Genomic DNA, 20106 nt, shown 5'->3' with positions numbered 1-20106 from the left:
AGTCCCTCCAATTTTACCTCTAAATTCTCTTTCAGTGAACAGAGCTCTGGCCTTGGAGGCAAGAGAACCTGAGTTCAAGTCTGACCTCAGACACTTGACACTGACTTGCTATGTGACCCTGTGAAAGTCACTTAACCCTGATTGCCTCAGCAAAAGTAACAATAACAATAATAACAATAGTAATAATAATAATAATAATAATAATAATAATAATAATAATAAATTCTCTTTCATCTGTAAATGGCCTGGCTTAGTTAGCTTTCTTACCAAGTATTTTATAGACTCATTTCCCCTTCCAATACTAATTTTTTAGGTACTACAGCTCACAATCTTCCATTGTATTACTCTGTAGCATTTTGAAAATGAATTGTTATTCTAAATTGGTGATACTCTTGTTTACCCTTTGATCCTTTCTATAAGCAGGATCAAGAACTTGCTCACCAAAATAATTTCTGGGTAATTTTTCCCTTGGTTTGGTTAAACTTCTGGGGGAATCAGTAGTACTAAGAGTGGATATCTTTTTCTTTGACAATTTGCCTCTTTTGAAAACAATTTTGGGGGCAGCTAGGTGGCATAGTACATAGAGTACCAGCCCTGAAATCAGGAGGACCTGAGTTCAAATCTGACCTCAGACCAAATACTTGACACTTACTAGCTGTATGACCCTGGGCAAATCACTTAACCCCAATTGCCTTAAAAAAAAAACTATTTTGGTGTCTAAGTTTATTGTTTGTACAGTTGGTATTACTGTACTTGCATGCAGTGTTTTCATGCCCTCCTTTCATTTGGTATTAATTTGGATCTTAGCTCTAACTAGTCAATGGTCTGATTGCACAGAAATGGCTGATTTTCTAATGATTTCTCTGTTGGTAATGAGTTTTCTCCTCTCCGTTAAGATACAGTTGATTTCATTTGTTATGATGCTACTTAATTTTACCTCTTTCTGACTTTTTTCCTGAAGAAATTATCAATGACATTTAGCCATGATACTTTTGAATAGTCAATAAACTTTTGACCCTTTCCTTTTTTTTTGTTCTGAACCATAGTTTCCAAGATATCTTTTTTTACCATCCTTACCTGTGCCTACTGTCAGAGTAAAGTTACTGCATATCAAATATATATATGTATATGTATGTATATATATGATGTACATTTACATGCATGTACATACATTTGCATATTTATGCATTATAATATTTGTGAATATAGGTATATATGTTTACTTGATTTGTAGGATCCTGTCAAGTTTTTCAAACAATTTCTATATCTATGCATCCTCTGTAACAGATATTGGTGTATGATGTGCAATTATCTTCAGGATAATCTTTTTGCTCATTCTCATCATAAGCACTGATCACTCATCAAGCAAATTGATCAAATGTCCCATGAAATTATTTTTATTGTATTTGACTGAATGAGGAAATAAATTCTACTAACACTTCATTTTCTAAATGAAATATCACAGGCTTTACATGTATATTAGCTTCAACTTCCTTATGTCTTTTTGACTTACTTATGGGGGAGGGAATATATTTATCTACTTTAGTTCCCCCTATTTTATGATAACTAAATATTATAATAAGGTGCTTGCATTGATAGCACCTAGCGTTAAATTAACCACAGAATCACAAAATCAAAAGATCTCAGAGATGGAAGGGGTCTCAGACACCATCTCGTCAATTGCATCCATACTGATTCAAGAACCCTTCTAACACACCCCCAAGAAGTGTCTATTCAGCCTTAAATTCCAGACTTCTACTCCCTCCTAAAGATGGCACATTCCACATTTGAAATGTTTTGCTTTACATTGAGCCTGAATCTTCTTTTCTACAACTTTCCCCCGTGACCCATATTTCTGGCCTCTATGGCCAAGCAAAAGACATTGTATTCCTTCTTGCATAAGAAAACGTTTCAAAAAACCGAAGACCCTCATAGTGTCTATGCTAAGTCTTCTAATATCCAGACTAACCATCCGCATTTCCTTTAACTAATCAACTCACAGCATGATTTCAAGACCCCTCATCATCCTGGTGGCCCACTCCTGAATGTTCTTCAAGTGTTTATAGACAATCTGAAACTTTTGGTTCTTAGCATTCACTAACCATTTTCCAATGTCCCTAAAGAAGAGTTAAAGGGACCACAATATTTTCAATATTAAAGAAAAAAAAACTTTTTGGTTCAAATAATCCAGTTAGATACTGCCGTTATCCACTTTTGTATGTATTCATAGTATATTTTTCTTTAAAATGCTGTTATTTCTCTCACAGATCATATATTTTATGTATCCAAATGGTATTTAGCTTCTTCTGCTCCCATTTTGCAAGGTTGAAGAATATCAGAAAACACTATTTAAAAAAAATCAAGAAATATAGATCTGACATAGTAGTATGAATGACTATGATGAGCAATGGTGTAAACAATTAGTTATGCTCGACTATTCAGATTGAAATCAGCTAAATGGTTGGTGATATTATTATACTCATTCTCTGGTGATGGGAAAAATAAGTAGTTACAGTTGCATCATCATCTGTGTTATAACATCTATAAAATTCTAGAATTACAAACGAGAAATATGTGAGTTGTAATTTAAGCTTAGCAAGGTTGACTATTACAATGGAAATAGCTGTATCTATCTTGTGGTATCTTTAATATGAAACCCTCCTTTATCTTTCTTATTCCTTATCATATTCATTAGTAAGTAAGTAAGATGAAGAATTTAACTCCAGCCTAATTTTAATGATAAAGCATAGGCACAACTGTTTATTCTCAGGTAGCACTATGATCCAAAGGCTGAAGTTTACTTAAGAAAGAGTTATTGTCATCTCACCTTCCTTTAGAGAATTTTTTCCTTTAAAGGCAACAAGGTGGTACATTGAATAGAGTTCTGGGCCTAGAATCAGGAAGACCTGAGCTCAAATTTAGGTCTTTAGAAGTCTGCATAACAATGAACAAGTGAGAAAAAAAAATAAAACCAGTAATAATAGCTAACATTTATGTAGTTCATTAAGATTAATGAGTGCTTTACATATATTATCTCATTTGATCCTCACAACAATCCAGGGAGGTAGGAGGGTATTATTATCCCAATTTTACAGATGAATGAATTAATGAAAGAATAGTTATTAAGTTCTTATTATGTGCCAAACATGTGCTAAGTTCTAGGGATACAAATAGAAAGAGCAAAATAACACTCAAGGAGCTCAAGTTCTAATTGGAGGAGATGATACATAAATGAAAGTACAGTTGTAAGGCAGATGAAGATAATAATAATAGTAAGCATTTACTACATACCAGGTGCTTTACTAAGCACTTAATAGTTCTTATCTCATTTGATCCTCATAACAACCCTGGGAAGGAGGTGCCGTTATTATCCCCATTTTACAGATGAAGAAATTGAGGCAAACAGAGGTTAAGTGAGTTGCTCAGGGAGGTCACCCAACCAGTATGTATCAGACAGGCTGGATTTAAATTCATTTCTTTCTGACTCCAGGCTCAGTTCTCTATCCACTATCTTACCTAGTAGCAATGGTGAGGATGGCAAAGCCCAGACATCCTTAGGTTACATAAGTGGCTAAGATGACAGTGTCTGGGCCTTGAAGGGCACGAGACAAAACAGATGATAAGGCCTAAAATATCTTAGGAAGTAGTAACAGGGCAGACCTACTGCTTCTCCACATCATTAAAAGGAATGCAGTTGTTGACTCTCATCTTATCTAAAGCCCTCTTTGCAGTCAAGTATCTGGAGCAAATCAAGAAGAAAAGGGTTGATGGGAGGGGCAGTGGTGGTATTTCTTCCCACATCTTGGTCCTCCTGAATGAGGAAATTTAGGCTTATAGAAATAACATGACCTGCCCATGGACGTGCACTAGTAACTGTCAGCCATAGATGGGATCCAAACTCTCCAAGAAGTGAGTCCAACACTATTTTATTTCACACTGATTCTTATCGAAGTTAAATTTTATGGGGAAAAATTAAATTCTTACCTCTAAAGAACATTCTTAAGAGAAAAAAAATCTGTGTTCTCTAAACAAATGTCTACAAATGGTGTTGTTTTCTTGGTCCTAACCAGAAGTAAAGTCAAGAGCAAGTCTAGCCATAGCCTGGCACCAAAAGTATTTTGAGGTTAGCAGTTCTATCTTATATTGATGAAGAAGTCCAAAAGTCCATAACATATTTATGTTAGAGAAAGACCAAATACAAAGGCTGACTCATCTGAGGCTATAAGGTCACTTACTAAAGTGCAACAAGTAATTGGGTGCCAGAAGTAAGTTGTTTTTCCCAAATCAAAAAGTACAAGTTTCAGTGTGGAAGCATCAGGCACCAAATGGAAAGGTACATGCAAATAAGTTCATGGAAGATGTCAAGAATCCTGATGTCCACAAAAAGATATATAAAAGGTATGCTTTCAAAAGGGATTTTCTTGTCACAATGGACAGATACCCTTTTTGAGCCTTAGAGCCTGGGACTCATCTCAATACTCTTAATCTTTTTTTTTTTTTTTAATATTTTTAATCTTCTGAACAGGCTTTAGATGTTCAGATGAATAGCTCCTCATGGTTGCTAACATTTCCTCAATAGGAAATAGCCATGTTCCCATGATGGCAAATGTAAGAATCCTCCAATACTTCAATATAAAAACATAATGCAGTAAAAATCATAGCTCTCTGAGATTAGCATATCTATGGAAGGTTAGTGAAAGATATATTGCCATTTAAAAACTCCAAATGGTCATGGGTTCATTTGTAATATCACAAATACTGAGATAGATGTTGGTTCCAAAAAATGCCCTATTTTTGACAACACATTTTCCACCCATACTATTCTCAGATATGCTGATGACAGTGCAAGCTTAATTTTCAAGTGTACTTTAGAATTTTAAATCATAGTATTCGCTTCACAAATTTTGTATTTTCAACCAGCCAAAACAAACTTAGTAAACATGGCACATCAAATATATATTTAGTAGACTTTTGGATTCACCTCAAAGATACCACAAAAGTTTGTGTGTTTTTCTTATTTTTTTTCCAAAGATATATAGCACGAACTAATTAGTGCACACTTTTTGCTACTTCCCGTTTTTTTCTTCATAAATTTGACTACCATTGCTTCCCTTATCATGGCCTTTACCTCTATATTCAATAGTGGCTACTGAAGTTCAAAGAAAGATCGTGGTGCATGTGTCAAGAGTGTGGAGTGCTTATTAGTCATACTTTCATTTTAAAGAAAATCTTCTTTAAGAAATCATCTTCAAGGAACATGTTTCATCTAAAACCAAGACATGTCTATAATCTACCCTAAATTTAATTGCTACCAGAGTTGATTCAGCTGGTTCTGACTGTCTAGTATCAAGCAATGAACCAAGTTATTAAGTAATCTGGCAGAAAGAACCCTGAATGAATAGCATGAGATTTAGATTTAGCCCTTGCTTTTTCATTAAATAACCAGATGACCTTGTTGATGGTCTCAATAACATGAGCGAATTGAAATGGTATTATGGGATCATGATAATGAAGAGTAACTTTAGAGGTCAAGTCCTACTACATTTGTTGGCAGATGAGGAAACTGAGTCCCAGAGAAATAAAATGACTTGCCAAAGGTTACACAGACAGCAAGTAGCAGAGTCTGGATATGAGCATAAGTCTCCCAACTGCAAATCCAAGACTTTTTCCACTATACAATATGACCTTTTAAATTTATGATCTTGTCTACTGTGAATAACTTAGTCATTCTCAGTAATACAATGATCCAAGACAATTTGAAAGGTACTGTCCATAGCCAGAGAAAGATTTGGAGCCTGAATGCAGACTGATGATACTTTTTCTCCATTTTCTTCATTTTTCTTTTTTTTTTTGTCTGTGTTTTCTTTCACAGCAAGACTTACATGGAAATGTGTTTTACATGATTGCCTTTCCAATGAGAGGGGGGATAGGAAGGAAGGAGAAAATTTAGAACTCAAAATGTGAAAAAAAAAATGTCAAAATTGTTTTTAAATGTAATTGAGGAAAAGATATTAAATTAAAAATACATTTATGATCTTGTAGGAAAGAGTGATGAGCTCCTGTAAATTAAGCCTGGGTAACCTGGAGAAGATAAGTATACAGCCTATTTTTGAGAACATACTCAAAACCTTTGTATCTTGGCAGAAACAATTTTTTTCCTCTGTGCTGTGTTGACAATGTCACCTCTGTATCATGATGAATGAAGCATTGGCTGAGAACTGTTGTAAAAATGACTGATCTAAGCAGATAAAATGACCAACATAAGCAAGCTGTTTGCTGGTTTAACCATTTGAAGGCTCAAATCAGATCGATGATCTTGTGAACCTAGTTATAGTTGTGATACATAAAAGTAGCTTGAGCAAGCCTAGTTATTGCTGAAACATGATTACAAAGCAGAGAGGCAGCACTAGGACAGCACATTAGTATTTAACTGAAAAAAAATTTAAAGCTAAAAAAAACAAAACATAATAGGGGTTTGTTCCCAGCTTTGAAATTTGCTAGTTATATAAACTGGACAAAGTCATTTTATATTTCTGAGTTTCCATTTTCACAACTGTGAAATACTTGCACACTACTTATTGCGCAGAGCTATTATCAGTAGAGTGCTACATAAATGGAAATTGTTATATTTATTATTCAATACAGGTGACACCACTATAGCTGAATGACTTATTCATCAAGCTATGATGCCAGTTTGATGTTATGAGTACTGTAATAATACATTTTATATATCTCATGTGGCATGTGGCAATCTTGCCATGGATTCATTAGAGCATTGATTCTCATGTTTATTCCTAGTAAGTACAATAATGTAGGCAATGCAGTCTTAGCAGAACACAAGGTCCCAATGGCAAGCAATTTTAGCAGAATGTATCTGCTCACTGCATCTTGGCATTGCCTTGCCTTTCATTCCATTTCAAGTGTGCGTTGTGCTGCAACCAGCTATTTGCTGCAAAGTAATCAGGAATAAGAGCCTAATAGATGCTACTAACACTACAATTAAAAGGTAAAATGCTTATTCCATTTTGTCACCACAAATACTATGCTGCGGTGCCACTGCTCAATCTCCCAATGATTATATTTATCCACATCCCACTAAAATGTTGACACCTTTAAGAGTTTTCTGTAATTTAGATAAAAAAATTAAATGCCTTTTCATAATCATGTCATATATAGATATAGATATAGATATAGATATTTCAAATATGTGATTTCATTGGTGGAGGGAGATCACCATAGGGAAACTTGCAAGATACAACTTATAGTTGTAAAATGCTTCCTGGGGTACTGAGAGTTTAACTGATTTGCCTACCACACAGCTAATAAGTGTTAAAAGGGAGGAATTCACTCAGTTCTTCTTTTCCTGATTCTTTTATCATCACCACACCATAATGTCATTGTCATTGTCTTCTTCATCTCCTCCTCCTCTTCTTCCTCATACTTCTTGTCCTCCTCCTCCTCCTTCTTCTTCTTCTCTCTTTCTCACACACACACACTTACATGCATGTACATATATCTGAACACCAAAGCACACGACTTAAAAACTTGACGATGTTTAAATGGATCAATTCCTTAGGTCTACATGTACATATACATATATATATATATATATATATATATATGTCTCCAACGTTTTTGAGCAGTAACTTCAGTCTCCACAAGATGGAAGGTAGTTTCCTTGCATATCTTAATAAGTCAGTAGCTACACTGGAAACCTAACAGAAAATGTTACAGTGGATTGGAAAGAGCCAAAGCAATAAAGAATAGGAAAAATTTTAATTCTAATCTTTACTTTACTATAAATAACATTATTGTGACTTTTAACAGGTCATTCAATCTATCTAAACTTCATGCCTACCTCATCAGATTTAAGTTCAAAATAAGGGCAAATTTCCTAACAATTTGAGCTACCCAGAATTAGAATGGACTACCTTAGGAAGTAGTAGGGTGCCCCTCACAAGAAATCTTCAATTAAACACTGGATAGTCATTTACTGAGTATGTTTGTGAAGGGAATGTATTGCTCAATCAATCAATATTTATTAAGAACCTACTTTTTGTCATGTGCTAGGTGCTGGTGAGACAAGTATAAAGAATGAAAGAATTCTAATGGTAGAGAAATGGTAGAGAAAAAAGTACATAAAAGATAAATGTAAAACAAACCTACAGGTATATATAAACAAATATTATGTAATACATATATTATATATATATATATATATATATATACACATGTACATATACATATGTATGTTAGTTCAACACAAGATGCTATAAAATAGGAGTTGGGAAAAGGAAAGGCTTCATGTAGAGGGTGGTGCTTGAGCTGTGCCTTAAAGGAAGAGAAGGACTCTATGGGTCAAGGAAATGAATAAAAGGAAGCACATTCCAGACCTGGATTATGGCCAATGAAAAAAAAGCATAGAGATGAGAGATAGAATATCAAGGGTCAGGAAGAGGGAAATGAGTTTGACTCAAACACAAAGTGTGGGTCAGAGAGTAATATCCAATAAGGGTGGAAAGGTAGGTCAGGGTAAGGTTATATAATACTTTAAAAGATAAACAGATAAATTTATATTTTATTCTAGGGGCAGTAACAAACCACTAGAGTTGGTTTTAAAGGGGGATGATGTAATCATGTTTGCACTTAAGGAAAACTACTTTCCTGGTAGTATTCTGAATGTGCTGAAGTTATGAGAAACTTGAAACAGGAAGGGCTATTCTAATAATGTAGGTGAGAAGAGATGAGGGTCTCAGCCAAGGTAGTAGCTGTGAGAAAGGGCCAGATTCAAGAGATATTGTAAAAGTAAAAATGGCAAAATTTGACAACTGGTTAGACGTGTGAGGTGAGGGAGATGAGGAATCTGGCATAATTCTGAGATTAAGAAAGTGAAAGTGGGAGGCATCAGTCTTTTACAGAAATAAGGGAGTTTAGAAAAGGGATGAATTTAAAGGCAAAGATGATAAGTTTAATTTTAGACAAGTTGAAAGACTGAAACTCAGGGGAAAAACAAAGGGTGGATATCTTGTAGTTATCTACACAGAGATACTATTTCAACTCACGGGAACTGACAAGGCTACCAAGAGAGAAGACAGAGGGAGAAAAGAAGAAAACCCAGATAAGAACTTTAGGGAACACCACATGGCTATGTGTGGAGGGATGATGTGGATGATGAGCCAGCATGAGAAACTGAAAACAGGTTGGAGACCAACCAGGAGCAAAAGAGGAGTCACAAAAATCCCAGAGAGGAGAGCATGTCCAGGAGAAGATTCACAACCATATCAGATGAAGTAAATAGATCATAAAGGATTAGGACTATACAAAAACCATCAGCTTTGACAATTAAGAGGTATCTTAGATCTAGTACTAGAAGGGACCCCCAAAGTCATTTAGTGCAACTCTTTCATTTTTGCAGATGAGGAAACCAAGTCCGAGGGAGATTATGACTTGGCCAAGGTCACAAAGGTTGTAAACCTCACAAGCAGGATTTTGACCCAAGTTTTCTAACTTCACAGTCAATGCTATTTTCCCTTTACCATGATGCTGTTTTGTATTGACTATCTCACCCTACCATACCCCACCTCCTGTTAGATTAGAGTGCCAGTGAGGCCCATTTAATCAACATGCATTTATGAAATGGCTATTAGGTGTCATGCACTAAACTAGGTACTTGGGATACAGAAACAAAAGGGAAACTCTCTTCTTCAAGGAGTTTACTTTCTTTTTATAATTTATTTATTTATTTTTAGTTTTCAACATTCACTTCCATAAGATTCTGAGTTCCAAATTGTCTCCCCATATCTCCCCTCCCCCACCCCAAAGGGCATGAAATTTGATATAGGTTCTACATATACATTCATATTGAACCTATTTTCACATTAGTCATGTTGTAAAGAAGAATTAGAACCAATGGGAGGCACCTTGAGAAAGAAGAAACAAACAAACAACAACAACAATAAAAAAAAGAGAGCACAAATAATATGCTTTGATCTGCTTTCAGACTTCATAGTTCTTTTTCTGGATCTGGACAGCATTTTCTATCATGAGTCCTTTGGAGTTGTCTAAGATTCTTATATTGCTAAGAAGAGATGAATTAATCAAAGTTAGTCATCGCACAATGTGACTGTTAACATGAACAAAGCTCTTCTGGTTCTGCTCACTTCACTCAGCATCAGTTCATATAAGTCTTTCCAGGTTTTTCTGGTCTTCCTGCTCATCATTTCTTATAGCACAATAGTATTCCATTACATTCATATACCACAAGTTGTTTAGCCATTCTTCAACTGATGGGCATCCCCTCAATTTCTAATTCTTTGCCACCACAAAAAAGCTGCTATAAATATTTTTGTACATGTGAGTCCTTTTTCTTTTTGTATGATATCTTTGGGATATAGACCTAGAAGTGTTATTGCTGGGTCAATTTTTTTTTTTTGCAAATTTTTATGGCCTTTTGGGCACAGTTACAAATTGCTCTCCAGAATGGTTGAATCAGTTCGCAACTCCATGAACAATTTCATTAGTGTTCCAATTTTCCCACACCTTCTCCAGCATTTATTATTTTCATGTTTTGTCACATTAGCTAATCTGATAGGTGTGATGGGGTACCTCAAAGTTGTTTTGATTTGCATTTCTCTAATCAATAGTGATTTAGAGCATTTTTTCATATGACTGTAGATAGCTTTAATTTCTTCTTCTGAAAACTGCCTGTTCATATCCTTTGACCAATTATCCTTTGGGGAATGACTTGTATTCTTACAAATTTGGCTCAGTTCTCTATGTATTTTAGAAATGAGGCCTTTATCAGAGACACTGGTTATAAAAAATTATTTCCCAGTTTTCTGCTTCCCTCCTAATCTTGGTTGCATTAACTTTGTTTGTGTAAAAACTTTTCAATTTAATGTAATCAAAATTATCCATTTTGCATTTCATAATGTTCTCTATCTCTTGTTTAGTCATAAATTCTTCCATTCTCCATAAATCTGACAGGTAAACTATTACTTGCTTTCCCAGTTTGCTTACAGTATCAGCCTTTATATCTAAATTGTGTACCCATTTTGATTTTATTTTGGTACATATTGTAAGATGTTGGTTTATACCTAGTTTCTGCCATACTATTTTCCAGTTTTCCCAGAAGTTTTTGTCAAATAGTTAGTTTTTATTCCAGAAGCTGGAGTCTTGGGTTTATCAAACAGTAGATTACTGTATTATGAGTGCTTTAAAATGTTATTTCACCTAACAACAACCCGGAGAAGTAGGTGACATTATTATTATCCTTATTTTATAGATGAAGAAACTGAGGCAGAGGTTAAATGACTGATGACCAACCCAGGGTAATATCACAACCAAGCATGTGAGGAAAGATTTGGACTCAGTTCTTCTTGACTCCATGTCCATCTCTACCCACTATGCCACCTTGCTGCCTAATAATAAAAACTAATTGCAATAAGGTAGTCCTTCTGTAAAGCTCTTTGTTTCTGAAAGACTCTGTGTTCAGATCAAGGTCCCTCAAAAGTCACTTTCCACAAACTAGATTTCAGATAGTTTATCTTAAGTTTCCCCTCTTTAAAGTCCTTCCTAACATGGCCAGCCTCTACCTTTCCAGTTTCATATACTTTACACTTCTCCATCCCCTCATATTTCCACCCCTACATACACATACTCTGTGACTCAGTAACACTGGCCTCCTTGATGTTTCTCAAACAAGAAACTCTACCAACTCTTGGTATTTTCACTAGCTGTCCCGCATGCCTGGAATGTTCTCCCTCCTCATCTCTGCCTCATGGCTTCTCTGACTTCCTTCAAGTACTGACTAAAATGCCACCTTCTCCAGGAAGCCTTTTCCAATCTTCCATAATTTTCATTGCCTTCTCTTGATTGATTATCTCCAATTTATGGTGTATATATCACGTTTTGTACATAATTGTTATAGTTGTTTGCAGTTGTCTTGCCCATTAGACTGAGCTCTTTGAGAAGAGAGACTATCTTTTTCCTTTCTTCATATCCCCAGTAATTGGCACAGTATCTGGAACACAGTAGGAATTTAATACATGTTCATTGACTGACAAAATAGTGTTTCTGCTTCTTCAGGTCTCCGCTCAGTGTCTTCCTGGTACAAATTGCATAACATCCCCAAAATTGGCCTATAGTATCAATGAAAGCCACCACTGACTTTCCTCCAGATGACTTTCCCCAACCTCATTCCTTTTAACATGAAAGCAGAAGATATTTTTTAGTTAGGGTTTTGACACATCTATTAAATATTTTCATAATGTACTCTAACCAAATTCAAAAAGAAGTATACACCTCAGAGCTGTTAATTAACAGGGCATTCTGCAATAAATAAATACATATGCTGTTGATTAACCACCCTTTAGGGGTCAACAGTTGGGATATCCTGCTGCCTGTCTGTTAATTGTTGTCCAAAATTTTAGCAGGAACTGTTTAATGATCTCTTGTGGCTTGGCCCATATGGCTTTCTCATTTCATTTGCCCATAAGTATTATTTTTTTTGGGGGGGTGCTCTGCTGTATAATATGCTATGCACAAAATTATGAGCATGCCACATGCTTACAAAAAGAATCTAGAAAATTTGCATGTATGAGCATGTGCATGAATATATAAACACATTATTTACCTATGTCTGCTACAGAGGACTTTACTAATTCAATGTAACAGTATAGGACTGTTAAGTCAAGTTAAATTATAAAGTTAGTAAGGATAAAGAGTTAAGAAATTGCTTTACCCTCAAGTAAGGACCTTAAAGACCCCAAACTTCTCAGATGGAGTCATTTCCTCAGTCTACCCTTTTGATCCATTGTCATCAATGGATGATACTTACTTGATACTTACTAACAAACAAATATTTGTATCTTTCCTGTATGATATCAAACTGATACTTCTTTGGAATGCTTAGATGCATAATAATACACACTTAGAAATTTTACAATAATTAATATTCATGAAACTTAATTGTAGTAACTTATTACACATCTGATTCTTCTAGAGAAGATTAGCTTACATTTAATAGGAAGAGCTGATACTTAAAGGTTCATAAAGCATTTTCAATTCAATTCAACAAGTTTTTATAAGCATCCACTATTTGGAGGAAGAAAGGCAGGTTAGTCCAGTGCAATGAAGGCAAACTAAAATAGAAATGTACCACTTAACTGTATATAAGAATCCACACAACTGTATATTGACTTAGTTTTAAAATATAATTTTAGCTATGTTCAATTGTATTTATTTATTTATTTTGTTGAATATTTCTCAATTACATTTGCATCTGATTCAAGCTGCATTCGGAGATGTTGACCATACCCTCACTCCCCGCCCCCATACACACACACCTTCTGAGGGTAGTTATTTAATATCCCTCATCTAGTAGATAGAGAACCTGCTTCACAGCCAGGAAAACTTCAAATTACGCAAACTCCCCACCCCCAATACATCCTTGTTATGTGACTCTGGGTAAGTTATTTAACCTCTCAGTGTCCCACAACTCTCAGTCTATAAATTTCAGAGATGATAAAGACCTATTTTGTAGAGGAAGTTTCTCATGGAGAGAAGCCTATATGGATTTAATTAGAAGTTCAGGTTTTTTTTCGTTTGTTTGTTTGTTCATTTTATTTTTAATATTAGGAAAGGGATAAGAAGACATAATCTCTATTTTATATATGAGGAAACCTAGGATCAAATTAATTAAGTGACTTGTCCATGATCACACAGTAAGTGTAAGGGTCAGTGTAAGAAAGGTTTTAGGGGGTTAGGCTTCCGCAGCAGGATAAGGAATTCCAAGATCTTGTGGATAGTCCCTCAACCAATCAAAAAGTGTACCAAATATTCCGTAAACAGCTAGTTTCTTAAGAAAGAGCCCTGGAGGCTAAACTGGTTGGAACCTGTCGGGGTCAAGGAAGGGCATCAACAGGGCAAAGGCTTTTCTCCACTGAGCTTGCTTAATAAGCTTATTATTAACTTATTATTATTATTATTATTAACTGACACACCCTAAGGGTGGAGACAGCAGCCATTTTTGAACATGGGACGCATGAAGTGGGAGGAGTTAACAATGGAGGAACATGAGATGGGCTGTCTAGGAAGATTGTAACTCAGATGAAGTAAACCAATCCTAGCCCTGGTGGGTGGAGTATAGATCTTACCAACTATTTAAAAATTGGTTCTGCCACTGAAGCAGTGGCCACATAATACTAAAGTGCTTTGTGCCTGCTTCTCTCTCAAGAAGTTGTAATAAAGGCTTTCCTTCACTCACTCCTGTAGTAGATTTTTGTTTCAGATTTTTCTAACAGTCAGGATTCATATACAAAGGTTTCTTTTGACTCCAAGTCTATTACTACTACCACTAAGCCACACAGTCTCTCATAATACAATTTAGGTTTTATTTTTAGTTCTGAAAAGTTTTAGAGACCTTACACCATCTGATAAAACCAACCTTTAAAGTATTATTTCTTTGTTCCTCTTCACTTAAAATAATGAAACCATACTACTCATCATATGCTTTTCCCATTCCTTTATTCATGCCATTCCATAATCTAGAATGTTTTTCACTCTTCCATCTCTGCCTGTTAAAATCTCTGCCTTCAGAAACAAGCCCAAATGCTATCTTCTCCCAAAAATCTATCCTGATTCACTCAGCTAGGAATATCTTTCTCAGAACTCTCATGGCCCTCAGTATTTCTCTACACCACTTTTCAAGTGTCTAATTATAGTAATGTAGTACTGAGATATGATTAGTCATTTTCTGCTTACTTTCCAGGTCTCAATTTGTCTGAGGCAATGGCCATTCAGTGATTAAGGCTAGGTAAGAAGAAATGAGGTAAAGAATGGCCTCTTCTACCTAGTAAAAAATAATAATAATAGTCTTCTAGGAGAAGACCCCCAGGGTTTCTGACCAAAACAGAAACAATCGCTATTTATACTCAGAGCCATCAGGGCCCAAACAATGACTGAGTTAGGCTTAGGCTGGGACCTATTGTTGGCCAATCAATGAGAGCCAGAGTGATGTGGGTTTAAGGAAAGACCTTAAAAAAGAAATCTAGCCTGTAAACCCCAAGCCTACTTCAAGAAAGTTGTTGATAAAGCATGACTTGTGATTTTGGTTACATCATTTTAGTCTTCATTTGGAAAAAAAAAAGTATTACAGAGGCATAATTGTTACTAGCAATTAAGAAAACAAACAAATAAACCAGGGCATAAGCAAGGAAACATTTCACTTCAATCATTTCTCAGTTTCTTTGATTTCTGTTCTTGGTTTGTTCCTCCTGCCACGCAGAGCTGTGAGTAAAGTGGAAAAGGGAGGATTCCTATACATTTGACAGCAAATTTTATTATCACTTCCTCACCCAATACATTTTTTCAAAGCTCTTTCAAGGTCAAAGATAAATCAATAACACCATGCTCCTAGGTCAGAATATACCCTGGCCTGGAACCTCAGAACCTCTGATATGTAGCCAAAACTTAACAAGTCCTATAATCTCTCCACTTCCCCAACTCCCAGACATGGTATCATATCTGGTTCAGTTGTACTGACTGCACTGATTCCCTTTCTTCCATTCAGCCCTCCCCCCCCCAACATTTCCCAGGTTCATGTTACTCATGAGTCAGCACCTATAGAAAACAATAGCTCATGAGCCCTGATTCATACATTTTCTTTGACTGGAGGACACATTAGTTTGAAGAAAAATACATTTCATGAAGTAGCAAAACAGCATGGTAAATACAGTTATGGGGGGGAAAAGATTCCTTCATGTACACAAGTATGGAACCTTCCCACAAATTATAAAAACCCCAATTAGGGAATTCATGTAGAAAATTTGTATTAACAGGAAATATTAATGGCAGACATGTAATGACCAGGATACAGACATGATGAGCATATATAACCAAGACACATGTGTTCTACCAATTCACACTTTTTATGCCATAAAGTTGCCAGTGTCCTCAGGTGATATCCTCATGCTGTTCTCTCTTCTGGGCAATGTTTCCTTTCTCCACTGGTAGTGTTGTCTCTGACATCTCTACCTAGGCCCAAAATAGAAACATTATTTGTTGTGGGGAAAAAAAAAAACTGTACATACAAAATATCTGCTGAACAATTGGGGAATGGCTGAACACAATGTGTTACATAAATGTTTAATTAAATCTTATTGCACCATAAGTAATATCTAATATAAAGAACTCAGAGAAACATGGGAAGACTTGAACAACATAGGAAAGTATACCCCAAACAACAATATGCACAATGACTACAACATTAAAAAAAATCAATATTGAAAGGAAACAAAACTTTGCTCAAACGAAATAGTCAGCAGTTGTTACTATAGGATGAACATTAAAGGATAGATCCTTCATTTCTATTTATGATCTATAAACCAATTTTGCAGAAAATGTACCATATGATGTGGAGGAGGACAGTGATATTTATTTGGGGTTTTGTTGGGAAGTGTTGGTTTGAACCAATTATATCATAAATTCTTAAGAATAGACCAAAAGAAAGAAATAAAATGATGTCTGCCATTTCCCACCAGTTACAAATTTTGGATTAGACTCCACTGTGTTCATGCTAACAGAGGGGAAAAAAAAACTTGAAGAAATTCATCATCCCAGAAATTGTATCAATTTAGGGACTCAAATCTCTTTATTGAGTACTTTGAGCAGTCCCTGTCCCTCTGTTCGGAGGCCTAGAGGATAGAGCCAAAACTAACAAACAAAAAATAAAAACAAAAAAAAAATAATAACACTTAAAGCTTCCATTTAAAGAAGGCACAGAGGGCTTACAGCCCAACCATTTCCTATTAGTTGTACTCCTTTGCTCAGACTTCCCATCACAAAGCCCCTAAAATCAGTACCTTCTTCCCTTTCTGAAATATTAAGCTTGCTTCTGTGTATTATCTTCCCTCATTATATTATAAATTTCTTGAAGGCAGAGACTGACTTTCATTTTCTGTTTTGTATCCCCAATGTTTAATCCAGTGACTGGCACATAAAAGGTTTTTAATAAAATTAAACTGATTTCTATTATCTTTTATTGCTGTTAACTTGTAGAATTTATGTAGGCAATTTGATACATGAATGACATATTGCAATTTCTGCTTTCATATATAGATGTTTTTAAAAGATGTGATTTCTCTCCTACTCTAGTTTCTTATAAAAATCTTCCATTAGAAATCAGAAATTTGAGCCAATATAATAAAGATGACAATTCTACATAAATTAATTTGCTTGTTCAGTCCCATATAAAACTATCAAAAATAATTTTATAGAGCTAGAAAACAATCATAATAAAATTCATCAGGAAGAACAAAAGGTCAAGACTCTCAAAGAAATTAATGAAAACAAACGTGAAGGATGATGGCCTAGCCATACCAGATCTCAAATTGTATTATAAAGTGGTAATCATCAAAAGTATCTAAGAAATAGAGTGGTGTATCAGTGGAATAGATTAGGTACATAAGACTCAGTAGTAATGACCATAGTAATCTAGTGTTTGATACACCCAAAGATGCTAGCTTTTGGGACAAGAATTCCTATTTAACAAAAACTGCTAGGAAAACTGGAAAACAATATGGCAAAAACTAGATATAGACCAACATCTTACAGTGTATACCAAGATAATATCAAATTGGGTACAAATTTAAGCATAAAAGGTGATACCGTAAGCAAATTAGAAAGCAAAGAATAGTTTGCCTGTCAGATCCATGGAGAAGGGAAGAATTTATGACCAAACAAGAGATAGAAAGCATTCCTAGATATAAAATGGACAATTTTGATCATATTAAATTAAAAGGTTTTTGCACAAACAAAACCAATGCAACCAAGGTTAGAAGGAAAGCATAAAGCTGGGAAACAAATTTTATATCAAATATCTCTGATAAAGGACTTATTTCTTAAATATATAGAGAACTCATTCAAATATATAAGAATACAAATCATTCCCCCATTGATAAATGGTCAAAGTAAAAAGCAATTTTCAGAGGAAGAAATCAAAGTTATCTATAGTCATACAAAAAAAAATGCTCTAAATCTCTTGATTTGAGACATGAAATTAAAATAACTTTGAGGTATCACGCCACACTTATAAGATTGGCTAATATGACAGAAAAGAAATTTAATAAATGTTGAAGGGCATGTGGGAAAATTGGGATATTAATACACTATTGGTGGAATTGTGAACTGAGCCAACCATTCTGGAGAGCAATTTGGAACTATTTCCAAAGGGCAATCAAACTGTGCATACACTTTGATCCAGCAATACCACTATTAGGTTTATATCCCAAAGAGATAAAAAAGGGGTAGGAAGGGCCTATTTGTACAAAAATACTGATAGCAGCTCTTTTTGTAGCAGAAAAAATTGGAAATTGAGGGGATATCCATCATTTGAGGAATGGCTAAACAAGTTGTGGTATATAATTGAAATGAAATATTACTGTGCTACATATAAGAAATGATGACAGGTGATTTCAGAAAAACCTGGAAAGACATATATGAATTGATGCAAAGTAAAATGACCAGAACTAGGAGAACAATGTATACAATAACAGCAGTACTATATAATGATCATCTGTGAATGACTTAGCTATTCTCATCAATACAATGATCCAAGACAATTTCAAAGAACTCATGATGAAAAATGCTACATTTTCACGTTCTGTATTTTTTCTCATTTTTTTCTTTAGGTCTGTGTCTTCTTTCACAACATGACTAATATGGTAATATGCTTTGCATGAATGAACATGTATAACTCATATCAAACTGCTTACTGTCTAAGGAAGAGGAGGGAGGACAAGAGAAAATTTGGAACTCAATTTTTTAAATGAATGTTAAAAATTGTCTTTACATGTAACTGTGGAACATAAAATACTTTTTAAAAAAGAAATGTGAAATTTATGCACCCTGAAGGGCCTTTCATTTTATAATTGAGGAAAAATAAGTCCAGAAAGGTAAAATGATATGCTCTATGGGTACTGAGTGTCAGTGCTCAGACTGGACTCTACCCCTTATTTGCACAATTACTGTTGCTTCCCCTAAGTGACAACAACATGATATTAATTTTAAGAGAGATTAAAATAGACCAACTCTAACCCTAACCCTAATAAATTTTCATGCACCAACCATTAATGGATAGTCTCTTACCTCATTGCCCCTACTTATACAACTAAAGTTTTGGTTATTCTGAATTGCTGTGTGTCTTGGCTATTTAATGCTATAGACATTTATAGATAGAGGAGAGAGAAGACATTAGAGATATATAGTTCAATAATCTCATTTTGCAGCTGAGAAAACTGAGAACTGCCTAAGGTCAAAAGGCAATTAAGAATGGATCTAGGACTTAAATACAGTCAAATGTGCTTCAAGAATAATGCTCTTTTCACTAAAATGCTGTTTGCATCTTCTTTGCAAAAATTTTTGATATCAATCTGTAAAGCCTTCTTAACGTGCTATAAACCGTTCCAGTCTCAGAATCTGAAACTTTAGTCAGACAATCTCACAGCCTTACTTGTAAACAAAAAGATCAATAAATCTATCCCATCAAAATATAACAAAATTGGTTCTCCAAATAATCCATAAATTCTATGATTTCACTGATGTAGGTCTTCACTCCAATGATACAGATTACAACCCATCCATATTTGCCTTTCCTAGGCAACTTTTTTTCATGAACTCACAATATTCAATCACAGGAATTCACCAAAAATTCTTAAGATTTTTGTCAGATTTTGTCAACATCACATGTATCCCAATATAGTACACAGGCTGTCCATCTGCTATCTCTTGCTCTAGCCACTGCCTAGTACATTGTAATTTTGATTAAACATTCATAAGAAATTGATTAATCTTTTTTTCTTTAAACCAAAGGTTTGTAATCTTTTCTATCACGGTCTCCTTAAGCAGTCTGGTAAAACCCATGGACCTGTTCTCAGAAAAAGAAAAGGAGTTTTTGTTCAAGTTGTAATAAAAGGTTAAATTTTAGTTAGAGCTTACAAAAATTAAGATGTGTTTTTTTTTCCCAATTCAAATTTGTGGATCCCTCTGATATCTATTCACAGTAATGGACTCAAGGTTTAAAACACTGATTAAAAAAAAGATTTTTGA

Source organism: Vombatus ursinus, unplaced genomic scaffold, assembly GCF_900497805.2.
Source record: "Vombatus ursinus unplaced genomic scaffold, bare-nosed wombat genome assembly UNPS02014781.1, whole genome shotgun sequence".
Classification (NCBI taxonomy): Eukaryota; Metazoa; Chordata; class Mammalia; order Diprotodontia; family Vombatidae; genus Vombatus; species Vombatus ursinus.
Note: the sequence above shows the minus strand (reverse complement) of the source record.